The sequence below is a fragment of the Choloepus didactylus genome, chromosome 7 (genome assembly GCF_015220235.1).
Source record: "Choloepus didactylus isolate mChoDid1 chromosome 7, mChoDid1.pri, whole genome shotgun sequence".
In the NCBI taxonomy this organism is placed as follows: Eukaryota; Metazoa; Chordata; class Mammalia; order Pilosa; family Megalonychidae; genus Choloepus; species Choloepus didactylus.
In genome coordinates this window covers 71,235,030-71,250,746 of record NC_051313.1, presented here as the reverse complement: position 1 = coordinate 71,250,746, position 15,717 = coordinate 71,235,030, and the positions used below count along the sequence as shown (strand labels likewise).

Sequence of the window (15,717 nt, the reverse complement as noted above, 5' to 3'; positions counted from 1 at the left end):
GGGCTTCTTATGCCTCTGAATCAACAGGCAAGGAAGGGGATTACAGTACTGGCTGGGGTGATTGATCCTGACTATCAAGGGGAAATAGCACTGCAACTACACAATGGAAGTAGAGTCTTCCTTGAATACAGGAGATCCCCTAAGGCATCTCTTAGTACTACCATGCCCTGTGATTAAAGTCAATGGAAACCTGCAACAACCCAATCCAGCCAGGACTACCAATGGCCAAGAAACTTCAGGAATGAAGGTTTGGGTCACCCCACAAGGCAAAGAACCATGGCCAGCTGAAGTGCTGGCTGAGGGTAAAGGGAACATGGAATGGGTAATGGAAAAAGGTAGTGATAAATATGAACTATGGCCACGTGACCAGTTACAGAAATGAGGACTATGACGGCATGAATATTTCCTCTTTGTTTTGTTATGAGTATATTTGTATTTGTCTGTAAAGCAAATATCTTTGCTTTCTTCTCTGTCTTATCCCCTTATCATATGACATAAGCTGTATTGTCCATTTTGCTGTATGTAAGCTAAATGAAATCAATTTTAAGAGTTAATGTTACCCAAGGAGTTGCACCCTATTCTGGAGAGATTTAGTGAGTTTCCAGTTGTATGCTGCACAATGGAGTATTGTTAGGCAAAATATGTGTCTGTTATTGTTATCTACTTAGAGATAAAGTATGGTTTTAGGTGATGAGTATAACTGCCAAGTTGACAAGGGGTGGACTGTATGATGGTTAGCTTCATGTGTCAACTTGGCCAGGGGATGGTACCCAGCTGTCTGGTCAAGCAAGCACTGGCCTAACTGTTGCTGCAAGGACGTTTGTGGCTGGTTAATAAACTAACAGGCTGGTTTATTAAATCATCAGTCAATTGGCTGCAGCTGTGACTGATGACTCACTGAAGGGTGTGTCTTCCACAATGAGAGAATGCCCTTGGCTGGATTTAATCCAATCAGTTGAAGACTTTTAAGTGAGACAGATAGAGGACCTTCACTTCTTCTCAGCTGACCAGCGAAGTGTTTCCTGAGGAGTTTGTTGAAGTTGCCAATTCATTTCCCGAGGAGTTCATCGAACATCTTCACTGGAGTTGCCAGTTTGCTGCCTGACCTACGGAATTTGGACTCATGCATACTCGCAGTTGCGTGAGACACTTTTATAAATCTTATATTCATAGATATCTCTCATTGATTCTGTTTCCCTAGGGAACCCTAACTAATACAGTTGTCATAATATTTCATACCATAATAGCTTTAACCAGAGGGCTGGAAGCAGTTTGCATTCCATGTCTTGCAGGTAGACACTAGTCCAAAAATACTTTCAAGTAAAATACATATTCTCTTATTGGCTGTGTAACTCTGAATAAGCTTCTTGAAATGCTTTAGCCCTATATTTGGTCATCTGTAAAATGACTAGTCCTTTCCCTTTCACTGGCCACCTATTGCTTCACCAGTAAATCCCAAATACAAAACACCAAAGCAGTTTTCACATGTGTAAGTCATATGGTTGCAACCCCGTATTGTCATCATCCCAGTATTATGTGATTTGAAGCAGATAGTTTAATGTCCCTGGTGTCAGTTTTCTCATCCATAACACAAGAATCAGAATGGTATCATTTGAATGGTTTTGCATATAGCAAACCGCTTTCCCCTACACTATCTCAGTTCATTTAACAGGCTCCTCCTTACCTACCTCCTTAAGTTGTAGAGGAAATAAAACAAATTAATAGGTATGAAAAGCTTTGGAAAAGTTAAAGGTGCTAGTCAAATGATGTAGTAATAATGGTTCCACAATATAATTAGAAAATACTACAGAGAGAAAACCAGGTTTCAAATATTTAAGAAGGCTATGTTCATTAACTATTAACAAGGGTCTGCACTGAATTTTTAGCTAGTGAGTGTTTAATTTGCACTGCTGAGTTCATCTGCAGGCACACCAGCCAGCTCTCTGTAACCCAGACAGCAGGGCAGCCAATAGGGAAGAGCCTCATCGGCTCCCTGCCAAGTGCAGTTTCTGATTGGCTCTTTCCAAATAATGAGCGTGGTAGCTGTTACTTCAACGAGCCCACACAGTGCAGAAATGGCTTTCCTTTTACATTTCCCATTGGTATAATAAATAGTAACTTTTGACCAACCATTCATAAAACACTATGCCACACACAAGCAAAGTACCTATTTTGAGATATATGAGTGCTATATAATCTTTTAAATGGCTCAAAGTTTTTCAATTCTCATTTTTCTCTCTAAGCTTGTGATTTAAAAGTATTTACAAAATGGAAAAGGCATTTGAAAAGCATATAATTATGAGAAGTTTTTAAAATACGGCATAAAATGCAATTTGAAAAGTCAGACTCAGGAAAGCAGCAATCTATTTTTGCTTTACTTTGAAAACTTGTCCACATAAATTATTTTTTTTTAACACATAATGAAGCAGCCTTAAGTAGTCAATGACATTTTTGGCAGTCATATAATGAGTTACTGGTGTACTTTCTATTTCTTGTCATGTTTAATATCTTTTGAAATTAATAGACGCAAATCATTAAAAAGAAGAAATCTATACTATGATTATTTAAATTAGCCAATTGTTATATGTTCCATATCTTAAAAAGGATAACTTTGTCTTTGAATTTATTACTAATAATATATACTTATACATGTATATGTAACGTAATATTTTTAGAAATAGAATTAATCATTTCATTAATCAGCCACAAGAATGTCACTGGAGAAACTTTATAAACTATATTGTCAACTCCTAGGAATTCTCAATGGAACTCCTCAATTGGTGAATAGGAATTTGTTGAAGACCTTTGAAAACCTTTGTTAAAGTTCCCTTGCTACTTTTAATGTATATGTATTATAGAGCTATAATGTAAGAATATGTGAAAAAAATACTCCATAAATCACAGCAGATAAATGATCTACCCCTCCGCTTTGTTCCCTGTCAATCAGCAGGATCATATCACATAGGATTCCTTTTCTGAAAGTTCATGCATAATAAATGCTACAAGTAGTTCAATCACCTGTATCTTTAGAGTCACAAGAACTATTTTACACCACTAAGAGAAATAGACACATTTAAATTTGAGGTCTATGCTAAACTGTATAAAATAGGGGAGCTCTTATAAATTTGTAAACAGATTTAAGCATTACAAAACTCTTCATTCCAGTCACTCATTTGTTACCTGAGAAGTAAGTTTTGTATTTCTTTTTCTTAATTTTCAACACATAAAGAATAAAGCATTGTTTAGAAGTTAAACAGAGATGAATAGAAAAATCAATTTGGTGCATTTTAAAAGAATCACTCTCCCAGAAGTTGCTTAAGAAGGTATAAAAATATCAGTAACCGAGAAATCAGAGGGAACAGAATCACTGGGAGCATCGAAACCTCCTCCATGTTCTCCATCTGCTTCATTTGCCAGTGCTGCAGCCAGCCCCTGAAACCTTACCGGTCCATGGAGACCCTGGGCCTCAGCACTACCCGATGACTTGCAGTTTCAGTGCTTGCCTCAGCTCAGGGGCAGTCAGCAGAAGGAAAGAGGGTCAGGGAGGAGACAGATATTGAAAAGCAACAGGATGGTGCTTCTTGCAGACCGGATGAAGGCTTGACTTCCAGGGAAAGTTCCAATGACTTTACCTTGCTTGGGGAGTTTGCCCCCATGGGATCTCTCAGCAGCTTCCAGAACATCGCTGGGGACATTTTTGACATCCTCACTGGCACAAAGAGGTGGATCATCCCCTGTGTGAGGAATGTACCAACAATCTTTTAGAGCAGCTGGATATCCAACTCACTATCACAGAATACGATAATCGCAACTACGAATGCTCTTTGGAGACAAGGGAGCTGATGAGTAAGTATGATAAGGAGGTGTTGCAGATGGAGCTGGAGGAAGTGAGACTGGTCTAGGAGCTAGAGCAGCTGGAGAAGGATGGTAAGAGAGCAACAAAAGATCTTAAGGCAGCCCAGGCAGAGATGGGGGCACTGGACCAGGAGGAAAAGCAGCACCAGAGGAACTACAGTGAGCTTAAACAGCAGCAGCTGGAAATGCTTGATGAGCTGACAAGTGTGGACAACAGGCTAAGGTAGGCCCAGACCCAACTGTACTGGCTGCAGAAAACCAACATCTTCAGTGTAACATTTGATATCTGGCAAGAAGTCTCCTTGGGCATCATCAACAACTTCAGATTGGGCTGCATCCCCACTGTCCCTGTGAGCTGGAATGAGATTAATGCTGCTTGGGGATAGACAGCTTTGCTACTCCTTGCCCTGTCCAATAAAATTGGACTGGAGTTTCAGAGGTACTGATTTGTTCCCTGTAGAAACCACTCCTATCTTGAGGTCATTAACAGATGACTCCATTGAACTGCCATTATTCTGTTAATGGGGGATAGAGTGTTTTCTTGGATGATAAATTTGACTATGCAATGGTGGCGTTCCTGGACTGTATGCAGCCGTTCAAGGAAGAGGCTAAGAAAGGTGAGTCAGCTCTCTGCCCTACAGGATCAATGTGAAGAATGGCCTAATGGAAAATCCTGGATGCAGCAGTGAATACTATTCCATCAGAACCCTCCTGAGCACAGAGGAGCAGTGGACAAAGGCTCTCAAGTTCATGCTTGTAAATTTGAAATGGAGCCTTGCTTGGGTTTCCTGAAGTTATTGCCAAAAATGACTTTTTTTCTTCTATGAGGGAGAAGGAGAATATTTTAAGATATTTTGTAAAATTCTCAGATAAATTATAAAGCCATAAAGCACAACATGTTTATAATACAAAAGAATGGCCACAAAAGGCATTGATTTAAGATCAAAATAAAGTACTGCTCAAAGCAACCAAAAAAAAAAAAAAATCAATTTATTACATAAGATACACTGTGTTTGGAAATGATACTAAGATTAACTGAGAAATTAATAAAAATTGGTTTTAACTGCTTCACTGCTATAAACTAAAATGAGTAGGAAAAAAAGAGTGTGGTTCTTTAATTGTGACTTCATGATGCCATTGGGAAATTTAAACATCCCCTTATTTTATATACTTTGAGCATTTCAACTGCTCCCAGTAACTTCAACCAATATCTTTTATTCAGCTCATACTATCTTTCTCACTTCAAAACTCACATATCAAATGCCTCCTGTGAGAGGTCCCAGAGTATCTAGAACACATCAACCCATCAAAATCCTCATTTCCAAACATGGAATCTCCTTCCTCCCAAACCAGAAATATTGGAATTAACTTAAATTCCTCTTTCCATTTCTTGCATCTCCAGTAAAGCCCTCTTGATTCTACCAGCTTTATATCTCTCACATCTATTCTATATTTAAGCTCTCACCCTGCCTTGCCTGGGCTATTGCAGTAGCTCTGAAATTCCCAGAAGAAGTGACATGTAAGTTGAGCCCCAGGATGGCTAACAGCCAGAAGGATTGAAGGATGGAAAGGAGAAGGTCTCTCCCTGAAACAAGAGCACCTGAAAAGGCCCCACTAGAGGCAAGCAGCATATTCCATTCAGAGAAGGTAACAATTCTGTATAGGTGGAGTCAGGAGATCAAGGATGAACTGAGTAGAGAGCAAAATCCCCAAAGGGGGAGGAACATTATTTTCTTTTCACTACTGAATTTCCAAGACCTGGGTATTTGGCTGGCACTTAGTGAGCATTCAGGTACATGTTTGTTATGTTAATGAAGAAATGAATGAAGCTCAGAGCTAAACAGCTGGACCAAGCCTTTAATGCTACCTTAATATTTGGACATGGTAAGGGCAATGGAAAACTATTAAAGAGTTTTGAGACGCAGGGTGACATCATCAGATCTACATTTTACAAAGGTTCTTTGGCTACTTTATGGAGGAAAGATGGTTGGAAGAAACAACTTTCCAAGCAAGGACACTAATGAAAAGGGCTTTTTACTATCAAAAAGAGAGATGTGCTAAAGGCTTGAATTAGGAAGCTAAAATGGGGATTGGTGGAAGAAGAAATTTGAGAGATTTGGTGGTGGAGGTTGATTTTGGTGGTGGATTTAGAGATTAATGAAATGATGGCGGTTGGGTGGTGCAAGAGAGGGAGGAAGCAGGGATGATGATTACATTTGTAACTTTGGCAACGTGCTGAAAGTCTAAATGAGCATGAAACATGGGAGAAGAAAGAGGTTTTCATATTTTTTTAAACATTCCTTTTGCGTTTGAAAGATGGCCGTTACTGTGGTAGGCAGAGATATGTTGAATGTGATATGTCAACCAGGAGGCAGACAGATATATGCATCTGGTGTTCAGGGAAGAGATATGGGATACCAATACAGATTTAGGAGTTACTGGATCTTAGAGTTGAAAACAAGGGAGTGGAGGAGACTCCAGAGAGAGTATAGATGAAAAGAGAATAAGACTGCCTTGAATACGAACACAAGGAGAAAAGACAAAGAATAAAAGAGAGAAGTAAAAAATGAGGAATAGTAAAACAGGAAAAAAATTAGGAGAATTGTATGTCATGGAAACCAATAGTAAACATATTTTAAAAGAGGGCACAGTAGCAAAAGATGACAAGACAAATGCCTCCCTGTTGATTTTTTCATCAAGGAGGTCATCTGCAATCTTGGTGAGAGTAATGTTAATAGATTTTTTTATGTGGAAATTGATCATCAGTAAGTAAAAGTAAGTGGAAGGTGAGAAAGTGAAGAAAGCCAATGTGGACAACTTTTAAACATTTGGTTATGAAAGAGGAGAAGAGACAGATAAATCAAGAACTAGATGAAGTGTGAGGTCCAAGAAAGAATTCAGATTTCATTTAAAGAAAATAATGATTTAAATGTGCTTAAATAATGGTGACATCGGACCACCAAATAGTCAGAGGTTAAAGATTTGGGAAAGAAAAGAGGTGATAGATGAAGTGGATTAGGACCCAGATCTCCAGAGGAAAGCTTAGCTTTAGACAGAAGGTAGGGGTAGGGGGTGGTGCATTTCTCTCTTACAGGAGGAGGGGAGGAAAAAGGCAGAGTATGAATGCAGGGCAGGTAACAGCTGAGGAAATTCCCATCAGATGGCTTTTCAATTCCCTGTGAAGTCTTCTGCTATGGCTGAGGGATGGAGTTGGAGGGAGAAAGTTTGAGGAAAGGGAAGTTGACATTGTTGTTGTGGAGAATAGGAGAGGAAGTTGTCTAAGGGATCTTAGAAAGTTTGCCTCTTAGCATCAAAAGCCCATTGAGGTTGAGATCATGAATTTTATAGAGCTAATCTGGGATATTGTGTGATTTTTTTACTCCAATGATATGTCCTGAAATGAAATGATTTCTAGGACGTATTTTAAGTGGAAAAAAATGTACAGTATATTATTTTGAGAATGATACCATGTGAGTGAGAAAGAGGGAAACCGTGAATATATATATATTTTCTTAGTATCCTAGGGCTGCAGTAACACATTACTATAAACTTGGTGGTTTAAAATAATAGAAATTTATTGTCTCATAATTCTGGAGGCCAAAGGTCCAAAATCAAGGACATGACAGGGCCACGCTCCCTCTGAAGCCTGTAGAGGTGTCAATCCTTCCTGGCCTCTTCCAGGTTCTGCCTCAGTGTCCACAACTCCATGTGCTCCTAAGGTTGGGGCTGCATAAATGCAGTGAATTTTAGTTTACGTACTAGCTGACAATGTAATTATCTACTTAGGCTTTCTGTGTGCTCAAACTTGAACATGTCTAAATTTTCCATTACCTGTATAACTTTCCCATTATTTATTAGAAATTAAAGGCTGTATGAAAGAAAAATAAACACATTCATGTCAAGAGTCTCTCTGCCTCAAACATCTCTCTCTTCATTTAAACACTTGGTTGATATCCCATCTCACACAAAATGCCACTTTGATCATATTTCTCTGTTACTCAACAACCAACATAAGGCTTCAGTTTGTTATACAGAATAAAAACCTGCTCAGAATGTGTTTCATGGGTGTCTTCCCACTGCTGTATGTCTTCCCAGCTCTGCTTTACTGCCATTATCCTCACAGGTTGCCACTCCTTGCTTATCATTCCTCTCCACAGATTCCATTTTTTATCCAGGTCAATGGCTTTCCACCACTCCCTTCTCACTTCTATTTCATCACAGGTCCCTAATCTGTCAAGCCCTCCTTACTTCCTCCCAGATCCATGTCTCTTCCTTCAACAAAGACCCCTTAACCCAATACAATATTTTCATCAAATGCTATAATTAGTCCTTGGAACTTTTGTAATTAATTCACTACTCAATGCCCTTTAACCTCCACCAAGATAATTTTTCACTCAATTAGCACTGTCTAATCTCTCTTTTATCAATGTGTATTACTTATCCATCCTCTCAGAGGGGTACATCTCTCCATCAGTGCAGAGAATTATTACCTCAACAGCAAAAATGTCTCCTGTGGTCTGGAGAGACTTGTCCCAAGGTCCCTGGAGTTCTGCTCTTATTCGTGGTGAGATAAGAGCTATCTCTAGGCAATAATTGGCCAAGGAATTTGGTTAAATCTATTACCTGGCTGTTCTGGAAAAGACTGCATAATATCTGTGCACTAAAAACACTATTAAAGCAAATTATACAGTTAATAAAGAACCCAATCACCCAGAAAATGAGAATGGCATGAATATTTTAAAGGAGAAGGTCACTTAGCCTGTGTCAAACCAATGTGATATAAATCCAATGGTGATGTAAGTTCCAGGTGGCATGTCAGCCTGAACTATTTCCTGACTAGGGTAAGTTTGCATCACACTTTCAGCCAACACTTATAATAATATGTACTCAGAAATAGGCATACCACTTTCTACATGTCTCCCTAGACACAAATGCTTTGACACCCAGGATCAAACACATGATTTGAAGGCTTTTTCTAGGAAAAATGTCAACCTTGTAGAGAGACCTAAAATCTGACATACTATGATGAATAATTTCGATAGCTTCTTGCATAATATTCTCTGTACAATAGGCAGAATATGCCAGGGAGAAACAAAATTCTTTCCCAAAAGACTTCTTTCAACTAAAGATAGAATTGAGGAAAACATAACATCAAATAGTTCATGAAACAAAATAACTCTTCTTATGGCATAAAGACAGTGTTCAGTCATTGTAGTGAGCACAATAGGATCTGAAGAATCTGAAAAGACATGTCAAGAGGAAAATGATGAGGCATATTTTGAAGTTTGCTTCCCATAGCTTTAAAAGTTTAAATAAATCATTTCCTAACAGAGTTGTCTATAAAAGCTGTTATTAGAATAAGGTTAAAAGTAACTGGCTATCTCTTGGCCCTAGCACACCAGGCAATCTAGAAATGGAGGCGGGGGTTCTGCAGTAAGAGCAAAACATGCTTTCACCCCCATGCCACCCTGACTCCAACCCTGATCACACCTCCACTCCTACACACAAACACACACACACAGACACAGACACACACGGTAATCCACCACTAACATAAGATTAGCAAGGCCATGGAGGAACAGTTGGAGGGGATGGATGGTATTTGGAAAAGGAAAGGGGAAAGGAGTGGAGGGGGGAGATGAAGAGAAGTTCTTTAAATCAAGCTTGAGTAAGATGTTTTAAAATGGACAGGACTTAAATAAGACTTTTAATTTTTTAAATGTACATACAATAATATAAATATATTATTAAGATCTTGTCTCACTACTAGTTGAGAAAGAGGGTTTAATATACACATTTACAATGGGGATCAGATATTAAAAATAGATAAGACATTCTTGTTTATATTACAACTAGCTGCATATACAGTTGGATTTTATACATTTCAAATCAAGTTTAGGAGACCTGAAACTTCAGCATTTTCATTCTTTGGAAAAAATTTGTTTTAATTTAAGGCAGAGAAAATAAGTATCCTAAAAGCAATGGGAAATAAATATTTTTCTAAATGTGCCACCTCTAAAATATTATACCTAAATGTTTCATGTTAAAGTTTTAAGGTCACTTCCTTCTCTTCTGTTCATTAGGAATACTGAAGACTCTGATCTTATTCAATATAAAAATTAAATATGCTCCTTTGATACTTTTAGCTTGCAAATTAAAATTTGGACAGAATTAGTCATTACTAATGGTCAACAATGTATTCAACTGCCATCAAGTTGGGGACTCTTAGAACATCAAAAGGTATTTGAACAATAACAGCAAAAATGGATCTTTGGAGAAAAGAATAAACGCCAAGTACATTATCTCTTTGCAAGGTTCAATAAACATGCGCTAAGGGCCTTGAATGAAAACAGAACCCATCAGTTTAGTAAGTGTAATATCAACCTGAGAAACTTTTCAACACAGATATCTGTTTGCTAGTTGTTGTTGGACCTTAGATATATTTATGTAAGCAAATACACACATATCTCACTTACAGCCCCACATACATTGTTCCAAATGTAAACTTAAGTTTTACATCTCACTCATACATACTACCATTTCTCTCAGTGAATGTTTACTAGCCCATCCTTAAAAAATGCCTCACGTTGATTTTATTCTAAGTAAAGAGCTACTCTTACAGAACAGACATGAAATGTAAACTGAAGGATACTGAAAGTAACATATTAAATTCTACAAATTTATGAAGACTATTAAAAAAGAATAGCAAATGAAAATACAAACAAAAAAACCCACCCCATCTCCTTAAAGCAAAATATAAAAGTTCATTGTGTATAGCTCTGCTTAAAATAGCCCACAGTGTAACCAAGAAATTAGGATTTAAGGACTGATTATGATTACTGAATCATTATATAGATATTCCTTTTTACTTTCTGGTATATTAGAGTAGATAGAGGGGAATACCTGAACCTGAACAGTAATCCAGCTGCCTTGATCTCTGATAATGATTGTAAAGCCTTTATCTTGTGCCCTTGTGATTGTAAAAACCTTGTGACTAACCTTCACTTGTACCCATTTATCCAGTTTTTTTTTACTTTAAAGTATTATGATCACTGAGCTTGGGCAAGATGGCGGCATAGAGAGGAGTGGAAGCTAAGTAGTCCCCCTGGAACAACTAAAAAAAACCAGAAACAACTAGTAAATAATCCAGAATAACTGCGGAGGGACAAACGAGACCGTCCACTCATCATACACCAACCTGAATTGGGAGGAATGCCCAAAATCACAGCACAAGTGTAAGTAAAACCTGCGGATCCAAGTTGCGAGACCCTCTCCCCCATAGCCCCAGCTGCAAAGCCTCATGGTGCCAGAGAGAAGCTCTCTCCCAGCAAGCGAATATAGCTCAGCTGAGCTCCAACTGGGGTTTTAATTAGCGAGCGTGAACTGCTCACTATAGGTACAAATCCCCAAAAAACAGAGGCTTTGGGTGATGACTGACCTTGGAGAGCCGGAGGGTCACCTTGGACTAGGTCTGAAGGGGACTATCTGTTTATTTTTTGGCTCAGCGGAGAAAGCCCCAGTCATTTTCAGTTTCCAGGGCTGTGAGTCAGAGAAGGGTGGAGACAGCACAAGCAGAGAGAGAGAGACCATTGAAATGTTAATGACTTCCCCCTAGGGGGTCTATCTTCTCTAAGGGGAAAAAGGTGGGGACCTTTCCATTCAGAACCAGACCCCAGAGCCTGGGGAAACACAACAATACCTCCTCACACCAGTCAAGAATTATAGGCTAACAGGCATCACCTGCTGGGCAGAAAAGCACAGGGACCTGAGGCATCACAGGGTGGAGCAATTTTCTAAGACACACCATCAGGGAAACCAGATACTGAATATTTCTTCCCTCTGGGACCTGAGCCTGTTCTGGTCTGGGGAAACCTGATTTGGATAACCAAGGAAACCATGCCTAGACAACAGAAAATTACAACCTACACTAAGAAAAACAAAGTTATGGCCCAGTCAAAGGAACAAATGTACACTTCAACTGAGATACAGGAATTTAAACAACTAATGCTAAATCGAGTCAAAAGATTTAGAGAAGATATTGCAAAAGAGACAGAGGCTGTAAAGAGAAACTGGGCATTCATAAGGCAGAAATTGAAAGTTCAAAAAAACAACTAGTACAATCTATGGAAATGAAAGGCACAACACAAGAGACAAAAGACACAATGGAGGTGAGGTGGGGCAAGATGGTGGATTGGTGAGGTGTATGTTTTAGTTACTCCTCCAGGGAAGTAGGTAGAAAGCCAGAAACTGCGTGGACTGGACACTGCAGAGCAATCTGACTTTGGGCATACTTCATACAACATTCATGAAAACGTGGAACTGCTGAGATCAGCAAAATCTGTAAGTTTTTGTGGCCAGGGGACCTGCGCCCCACCCTGCCAGGCTCAGTCCCGTGGGAGGAGGGGCTGTCAGCTCCAGGAAGGAGAAGGGAGAACTGCAGTGGCAGCCCTTATCAGAAACTCATTCTACTGATCCAAACTCCAACCATAGATAGACTGAGACCAGACACCAGAGAATCTGAGAGCAGCCAGCCCAGCAGAGAGGAGACAGGCATAGCAAAAAAACAGCAAGACAAACTCAAAAATAAAAGCGGATGCTTTTTGGAGTTCTGGTGAACATAGAAAGGGGAAGGGAGGAGCTCAGGCCCCACAGGCTCATCTGCAAAACCCAAAGAAAAACTGATCTCTCTGCCCACTGGATCTTTCCTTAATAGCCCTAATTGCTTTGTCTCTTAGCATTTCAATAACAACATTAGATCTGCTGGGAGGGCCCTTTTTTTTTTTTCTTTTCTTTTTTTATCTTTTTTTCATTTTCTAAAACAATTACTCTAAGAAGCCCAGTACAGAGAGCCTCAAAGACTTGCAATTTGGGCAGGTCAAGACAAGAGCAGAACTGAGAGCTCTGAGACAAAAGGCAATAATCCAGTAGCTGAGAAAGTTCACCAAACACCACAACTTCCCAAGAAAATGGGGGCATCCTCTCACAGCCATCATCCTGGTGGACAGGAAACACTCCTACCCATCACCGGCCCCATAGCCCAGAGCTGCCCCACACAACCCAGTGTGACGGAAGTGCTTCAGATAACACTCATACAGCACAAAATTGGGCGTGGACATTAGCCTTCCCTGCACCCTCAGCTGGTTGTCCCAGACTTGGGAAGGTGGAGCAGTGGGAATTAACAAGCCCCATTCAGACATCATTTCAGCAGACTGGGAGCCTCCCTACACAGACCGGCAGCCCAGAACCACCCTGGGGGGATGGCACTCACCTGTGACATAGCACAGCCATCCCTCAACAGAGGACCAGGGGTGGAAGAGGGACCCATTCACAAATCTCAGGAGCCACACGCCAATACCAAGGACTTGTGGGTCAGTGGCAGAGAAAAACTGTGGCAGGACTGAACTGAAGGATTAGACTATTGCAGCAGCTTTAAAACTCCAGGAACACCAGGGAGATTTGGTTGTTAGAGCCGCCCCCCTCCCTGACCACCCAGACACACGCCCCTTATACAGGGCGGGCAAAACCAACTACACATGCAAGCTTGGTACACCAACTGGACCCCACAAGACTTACTCCCCCACTCACCACAGAGGCAAAGCGGGGGAGAACTGGCTTGAGGGGAACAGGTGGCTCGCGGATGCCACCTGCTGGTTAGTCACAGAAAGTGTACTCCACGAAGCTGTAGACCTGACAAATTAGAGATAAGGATTTCAATTGGTCTACAAATCCTAAAAGAACCCTACCAAATTAAGCAAATGCCAAGAGGCCAAAAACAACAGAAAACTTTAAAGCATATGAAAAAAAACAGAAGATACGGATAACCCAAGCCCAAGCACCCGAATCAAAAGATCAGAAGAAATACAGTACTTAGAGCAACTAATTAAAGAACTAAAGATGAACGATGAGACCATGGCATGGGATATAAAGGACATCAAGAAGAGCATGGAACAGCATATAAAGGACATCAAGAAGACCCTAGAAGAGCATAAAGAAGACATTGCAAGACTAAATAAAAAAATAGATGATCTTATGGAAATTAAAGAAACTGTAGACCAAATTAAAAACATTCTGGATACTCATAGTACAAGACTAGAGGAAGTTGAACAACGAATCAGTGACCTGGAAGATGACAGAATGGAAAATGAAAGCACAAAAGAAAGAATGGGGAAAAAATCGAAAAAATCAAAATGGACCTCAGGGATTTGATAGATAATATAAAACGTCCAAATATAAGACTCATTGGTGTTGCAGAAGGAGAAAAAAAGGGTAGGTCTAGGAAGAGTATTCAAAGAAATTGTTGGGGAAAACTTCCCAAATCTTCTAAACACCATAAATACACAAATCATAAATGCCCAGCGAACTCCAAATAGAATAAATTCAAATAAACCCACTCCGAGACATATTCTGATCACACTGTCAAACACAGAAGAGAAGGAGCAAGTTCTGAAAGCAGCAAGAGAAAAGCAATTCACCACATACAAAGGAAACAGCATAAGACTAAGTAGTGACTACTCAGCAGCCACCATGGAGGTGAGAAGGCAGTGGCATGACATATTTAAAATTCTGAGTGAGAAAAATTTCCAGCCAAGAATACTTTATCCAGCAAAGCTCTCCTTTGAATTTGAGGGAGAGCTTAAATTTTTCACAGACAAGCAAACGCTGAGAGAATTTGCTAACAAGAGGCCTGCCCTACTGGAGATACTAAAGAGAGCCCTACAAACAGAGAAACAAAGAAAGGAGAGACAGACATGGAGAAAGGTCCAGTACTAAAGAGATTCGTTATGGGTACATTAAAGGATATTAATAGAGAGAGGGAAAAATATATACGACAAACATAAACCAAAGGATAAAATGGCTGATTCAAGAAATGCCTTCATGGTTATAACGTTGAATGTAAATGGATTAAACTCACCAATTAAAAGGTATAGATTTGCAGAATGGATCAAAAAAAATGAACCATCAATTTGCTGCATACAAGAGACTCATCTTAGACACAGGGACACAAAGAAACTGAAAGTGAAAGGATGGAAAGAAATATTTCATGCAAGCTACAGCCAAAAGAAAGCAGGTGTAGCAATATTAATCTCAGGTAAAATAGACTTTAAATACAGGGATGTTTTGAGAGACAAAGAAGGTCACTACATACTAATAAAAGGGGCAATTCAACAATAAGAAATAACAATCATAAATCTTTATGCACCCAATCAAGGTGCCACAAAATACATGAGAGAAACACTGGCAAAACTAAAGGAAGCAATTGATGTTTCCACAATAATTGTGGGAGACTTCAACACATCACTCTCTCCTATAGATAGATCAACCAGACAGAAGACCAATAAGGAAATTGAAAACCTAAACAATCTGGTAAATGAATTGGATTTAACAGACATATATAGAACATTACATACCAAATCACCAGGATACACATACTTCTCTAGTGCTCATGGGACTTTCTCCAGAATAGATCATATGCTGGGACATAAAACAAGACTCAATTAATTTAAAAAGATTGAAATTATTCAAAGCATATTCTCTGACCACAATGGAATACAATTAGAAGTCAGTAACCATCAGAGACTTAGAAAATTCACAAATACCTGGAGGTTAAACAACACACTCCTAAACAATCAGTGGGTTAAAGAAGAAATAGCAAGAGAAATTGCTAAATATATGGAGACAAATGAAAATGAGAACATAACATACCAAAACCTATGGGATGCAGCAAAAGCGGTACTGAGGGGGAAATTTATAGCACTAAATGCATACGTTAAAAAGGAAGAAAGAGCCAAAATCAAAGAACTAATGGATCAACTGAAAAAGCTAGAAAATGAACAGCAAACCAATCCTAAACCAAGTAGAAGA

The 15,717-nt window shown here is 39.4% G+C and overlaps 1 pseudogene; it reads left to right on the top strand.

Annotated features, from left to right (window-relative positions):
* Positions 1-4,647, top strand: part of LOC119540605 — a 112,383-nt pseudogene extending 107,736 nt beyond the window's left edge.
* Positions 4,648-15,717: the final 11,070 nt, after the last annotated feature.